Source organism: Pteropus alecto, unplaced genomic scaffold, assembly GCF_000325575.1.
Source record: "Pteropus alecto unplaced genomic scaffold, ASM32557v1 scaffold150, whole genome shotgun sequence".
NCBI lineage: Eukaryota > Metazoa > Chordata > Mammalia > Chiroptera > Pteropodidae > Pteropus > Pteropus alecto.
In genome coordinates, this window is record NW_006429686.1 from 1,674,683 (window position 1) to 1,681,144 (window position 6,462).

Consider the following 6,462-nt stretch of genomic DNA (forward strand, 5'->3'; position numbering starts at 1 on the left):
TGTTTATATATGAGCCACAGCATTTGAGGAAGTACAAGAACAGAAACATTTTGCCCAGGTAAAAGTAGTGCCAGAGATTTCACTTCTGAAAATATACAGAGTGATGTTGAAAATCTTTAAGAAAAGAGAGCAAAGGACATCCTAATTGAGAATTTTATGTTCTTACTATACTACATTCTTACCCTGTCACAATAATTACATACACATTCACAAAATTTCCAAGAACTAAGACGTTGTAAGACCATATTTAATTTCAACCTTGGAAAGTGTCCAGTCTATTCTGAGCCTTCTATGACAGAAGAACAGAACAAATAAAAAAAAAATTTGGCTCTGCAAGTATGGCAAACTCTTCAAGCGAAAATGATTGCTGAAGAGTATATTTATGGATTAAAACAGATGATATGCTAATTTTCACATGCTTAGAAGGAAAGCCTTGGCTAGAAGTCTCAAATTCTCTCCAAAGGAACATTTATATATTGTTCTATGGAGCTTTCTTTCCATTTTCTTTTAGCCATAAAAATTATGATCTCTGGTCACATTGGTCAAAAATATTATAAACTTTTATACACTTTATAAAAAAAAGTTTTTTTTTTAAATTAAGTTTATTCTTAGAGTAGCTTTAGGTTCACAGTAAAATTCAGGGGAAGGTACAAAAATGTCCCCGATATCCCCTATCCCCACCATATGCATGATTTCCTCCATTATCAATATCCCACATCAAAGGGAGACATTTGTCACAACCGATGAATGTACATTGACACATCATAATCACCCAAAGTTTACATTATGGTTCAATCTTGGCATTGTACATTCTGTAGGTTTGAACAAATGTTTAATGACATGTATCCATTATTATGGTATCATATAGGGTATTTTCACTGCCCTAAAAATCCTCTGCGCTCTGCCTGTTCATCTCTCTCCCTTATCCACAACCGCTGACAATGACTGATTTTTTTTTACCATCTCTATAGTTTTGTCCTTTCCAGAAGTTTATATAGTTGGAATCATATAGTAGTAACCTTGTCATATTGACTTCTTTCACTTTGTAATATGCATTGAAGATTCCTCCATGTCTTTCTATGGCTTGGTTACTCATTTCTTTTCAGTGCTGAATAATATTTCATTGCCTGAATGTACTGCAGTTTATTTATCCATTCACTGTGTTAAGAACATCTTGATTGTTTCCAAGTTTTAGAAATAATGAACAAAACTGTGATAGACATCTGTGTGCAGGTTTTTATGCAGAAATGTTTTTGACTCTTTTGGGTAAATACCTAGGATCCTAATTGCTGGATCATATAGTAAAAGTATGTTTTGTTTTGTAAGAAACCAAAAAACAGTCTTCCAAAATAGCTGTACCATTTTGTGTTTCCACCAAAAATGAATGGGAGTTCCTGTTGCTCCATATCTTCAGCATTTCCAACAATTGGTGTTGTCCGTGTCCTGCATTTTGGCCATTCTAATAAGTTTGTAGCAATATCTCTTTGTTGTTTTAATTTGTATTTTCCTTTTAACATGTGATGTGGGGAATCTTTTATTAGGCTTAATTCCATCTGTATATCTTCTTTGTTGAAGTGTGTATTAAGGTCTTTGGCCATTTTTTTAATTGGGTTATTTGTTTTCTTATTGTTAAGGTTCAAGAATTTTTGTATATTTAACATAACGATCTTTTATCAAATATGTCTCCTGCAAATAATTTCTCCCAGACTGTGGCTTGTCTTCTCATTGTCTTGACATTGTCTTTCTCAGAGAAGTTTATAATTTCAAAGACATCCAGCTTATCAATTATTTCTTTCATAGATTACATCATTGGTGTTGCATCTAAAGAGCTATAATTATACACAGGGTGATCTAAGTTTCTCCGGTGTTATCTTCTGGGAGTTTTATAGTTTTGCATTTTACATTTAGGTCTATGATCCATTTTGAGTTAATTTTTTCTGAAATATATAAAGTCTGTATCTAGATTTATATTTTTGCATGTGGATATCCTGTTGTTTTAGCACCATTTGTCACAAAGATTATCTTTTCTACATTGTATTGTCTTTGCTCCTTTGTCAAAGTTCAGTTGAATATATTTATGTGAATCTATTTCTGGGTTCTCTATTCTGTTCCACTGATCTATTTGAAGGTTAAGCGAGTTATTGGAAGAGAAGTATAAATTATTACAACTTTTCTGAAAAGTATCAAGATTCATCAAGTCTTAAAAATATGTATCCCTTTTGGCCTAGTATCTCTGCTCCTGGGAATAATTTTTAAGTAAATGAACAGAAATTCAGAATAAAGGTTATATACATGTACGTTTGTTAAAGTATCAAATATAACAACCAAAAATCATGAACTACCTAGATAAATACAACCATAGAAGAGCTGAAACACCTGAGCAACTATTATAAATGATGTTTATGAGAAGTTTGGAGAAACATGGTAGAGAGGTGTCCCCAGATCTCTCCTCTTGAAACAACAATAAGCTAAACATCTAAAACTCAACAAAAAACACCCAAATTGCACATAAGCATGTCTGAGAGTGGAATCTGCGCATAAGAGCTACCACAGGTCAGAACCCTGGGTGTTGAGTGGTGGACTGGGAGAAACAAAAAATCTGCCTCTCACAGCTGGAGCTCCCTGTAGGAGGATGGGGAAGGAAAGAAGGTGCGGCCGGTTCCCTGCACAACCCTGCCTGAAAGACCTTGAGATCCACGTGACCAATGACAAGACCCAGTCATCAGGGCAGAAAGCAGAGAAATGAGAATGGCAGAGAACTGGGGATGACAGAGAAAAAAAAAATGATTTTTACCAGCTGTGGTTGCAAAACAGAGGCTGAGCCACAGCTCTCAACTCCCGACACAGAGGGGCCCTGCTCTTATATCCCCCAAGACAGAACACCACAGAGCCCAAGGGGAATTGAGCAAACACTGCGGAAACTGTTGCTAACACAGACAGGGACTGAGACTGAGGGTAGCAAGTGTGATTAAACATCCATAAGAAAAAAAGACATTATTAAAGCTATATAAAAAGCAGGGACTCATGAGGCTTAGACGCCACCTAATGGAAATCAAAAGAAAAACGCCTTCTTTGCAACAGGCTAAAAAGAGACATTTATATAATAAATCTTTCTAGGAAAAAGGCAAGATCCATTTCCATTAAGGCCCAGGCAGAGAAATAGTCCATTAAACACCATGAACAACCAAGGTGACAAGGTATCTCAGAAAGAAAGAGAAAAATCCCAAGAAAATAAGCTTACAGACATAGAAATATGAGACATGAATGAAAGAGAATTCAAGATGGTACTTCTGAAAAAACTTAATCAGATCCAAAACAATTCATATCAAAAATTTCAGGAATTGAAAAAACAACTAGATGAGCAGAATGAGTTCTTTAGCAAGGAGATTGAAACCCTCAAAAAGAAATACATAGAACTTCTGGAGATGAAGAACTAAATGAAGAACTGCAAGAGGCGAAAAATGAAGCAGAAGCTTGGGAAATAGACTGGACCAAATGGAGGATAGACCAAATTGAAGACAGAAATCTAGAAATAAATCAGAAGCAAGAAGAGAGAAACCAAAGAAAGAAAAATCATGAAAGGGAAATACAAGGAAACATAAGAGTAATGGCCATTATTGAAGGCAAGGAAAAGGAACAGGGACTAGAAAGCATTTTCAGACAAATAGTTGATGAGAATTTCCCAAATCTAAAGAATGAGCTGGGGCTTGGAATTTAAGAAGTCAACAGAACAACTAATTATCTCAACTCAAAAAGGCCTTCACCAAGACACATTGTATTAAAAAGATCAGAAATCAACAATGACAAAGGCAGAATTCTCAGGGCAGCCAGGAAAAAGAAGACGGTAACTTATAAAGGTAAACCCATTAGATTATCATTGGAATTCTCAGCACAGATTTTATAAGCCAGAAAGGTGTGGACTCAAATATTCAAACTATTAAGCGAAAGGAACTACCAGCCAAGAATAATATATCCTGCTAAGATCTCCTATAGATATGAAAGAGAAATAAACAAAATCCAACAATATCCTGCCTCCAGGAGACACATTTCAGTTCCAAAGGCTAATATAGACTCAAAGTGAAAGGGTGGAAAAAAATATTTCAAGCAAAGGGCATGCAGAGAAAAACAGGAGTAATGGTACTAATATCGTAAAACACAGACTTAAACATAAGAAAGGTAAAGAGAGATACTGAGGGACACTTCATAATAATAAAGGGAATCATGCACCAAGAAGACATACTACTTATTAATATCTATGCTTCCCATCAGGGAGTCCCAAAATATATAAAGCAATTACTAACAGATCTAAAGAGAGAAACAGATCAAAACACTATCATAGTAGGGGACCTAAATACCCCACTGTTAGATATGCACAGAACATCCAAACAGAAAATCAATAAGGAAATAACATCCTTAAATGACACATTAGACCAACTGGACATAATTGACATTTACAGAGCCTTCTATCTCAAAACAGCTGCTTATACATTCTTCTCTAGTGCACATGGAACATTCTCAAGAATCGACCACATACTGAGACACAGGGATAGCATCAACAAATATGAGAGTTGAAAACCTACCAACCATATTCTCTAATCATAATGCTTTGAAGCTGGAGATCAAATGTAAAAAGAAAAAAGGAAGAACCACAAACACATAGAGATTAAACAACATACTACTAAAGAATAACTGGATCAGAAAAGAAATAAAAAGAGATCAAGAATTACATATAAATGAATGATAATGATAGTACAATTTATCAAAACTTTTGGAACACGCCAAAAGGGGTCATAAGAAGAAAGTTCATGTCATTACATGGCTATCTCCAAAAACTAGAACAAGCCCAAATAAACAACTTAACACTTCATCTTAAAAAAAAAAAAAAACAGAAAAGGAAGAACAAATGAAGTCTAAAGTCAGAAGAACGAATGAGACGATCGAAATTAGAGCAGAAATAAATGAAATTGAAAACAAACAAACAAACAAACAAAAACAATAGAAAAAATAAATATAACAAAGAGCTGGTTCTTTGAGAAGGTTAATAAAATTGACAAACCCCTGGTTAGACTCACTAAAGAAAAAAAGAAAGGACACAAACAAAATTAGGGATGAAAGAGGAGAAATTATGACAGACACTGCAGAAATACAAAGGATCATGCAAGAATACTATGAAAAAGTATATAACAACAGATTTAATAACCTAGAAAAACATGGACCAGTACTTAGGGTAATAAAACCTTCCTAGACTGAATCAAGAGGAATGCGAAAATCTAAAGAGACTGACGAGCAGTATGGAAATTTAAACGATCATCAAAAACCTGCCAAAAAATAAAAGTCCAGGACCAGATGGCTTCGCCAGTGAATTCTACCAAACATTCAAAGAAAATTTAGTTCCTATTCTTCTCAAAATCTTCCAAAAAATTGAAGAGGAGGCAATACTTCCCAACTCATTTTATGAGGCCAATCTTATTCTGATACCAAATCTGGTAAATATAACACACACACACACACAAAAACTACAGACAAATATCTCTCATGAACACAGATGCAAAAATAAGATACTAGCAAACTGAATACAGCAATGTATTAAAAGATTATACACCAAGATCATGTGGGCTTCATCCGAGGGGCACAAGGATAGTTCAACATACACAAATCGATTAATATGATACACCACATAAACAAATTAAAAAATAAGAATTACATGATCATATCAACAGATGCAGAAAAAGCTTTTGACAAGATACAGCATCCATTTATGATCAAAACACTTAACAAAATCAGTATAGAAAGAAGGTACTTTAGCATAATAAAGGCCATCTATGAAAAATCCTCAGCCAACATTATACTTAATGGAGAAAAACTGAAAACCTTTCCTCTATGATCAGGAACAAGGCAAGGCTGTCCACTATTGCCACTGTTATTCATTATGACACTGGAGGTCCTGGTGAGTGCAATCAGGCAAGAGAAAGATATAAAAGGCTTCTGAATAGGAAACAAAGAAGTCAAACTCCCACTCTTTGCAGATGACATGATTCTCTATATAGAATACCTTAAAGACTCCACAAGGACACTTCTGGAAACAATAAGCAAATACAGAAAAGTTTCTGGATACAAAATCAATGTTCAAAAATACATAGCATTCCTATACTCTAATAATGAAGTGTCAGAAAAAGAAGTGGAAAACATAATTCCTTTTGCAATTGCAATGAAAGGAATACAATACATAGGAATAAATTTAACCAAACACGTGAAGGACCTATATGATGAAAACTACCATACCCTTTCAAAGAAATCGAGGAAGATACAAAGAAATGGAAAGACATTGCGTGTTTTTGAGTTGGAAGAATCAAGAGAGTTAAAATGACCATATTATCTAAAGCATTATACAGATTTAATACAATCCCCATCAAAATCCCATCAGTATTTTTTAAAGAAATAGAGCAAAAAATAATCATATTT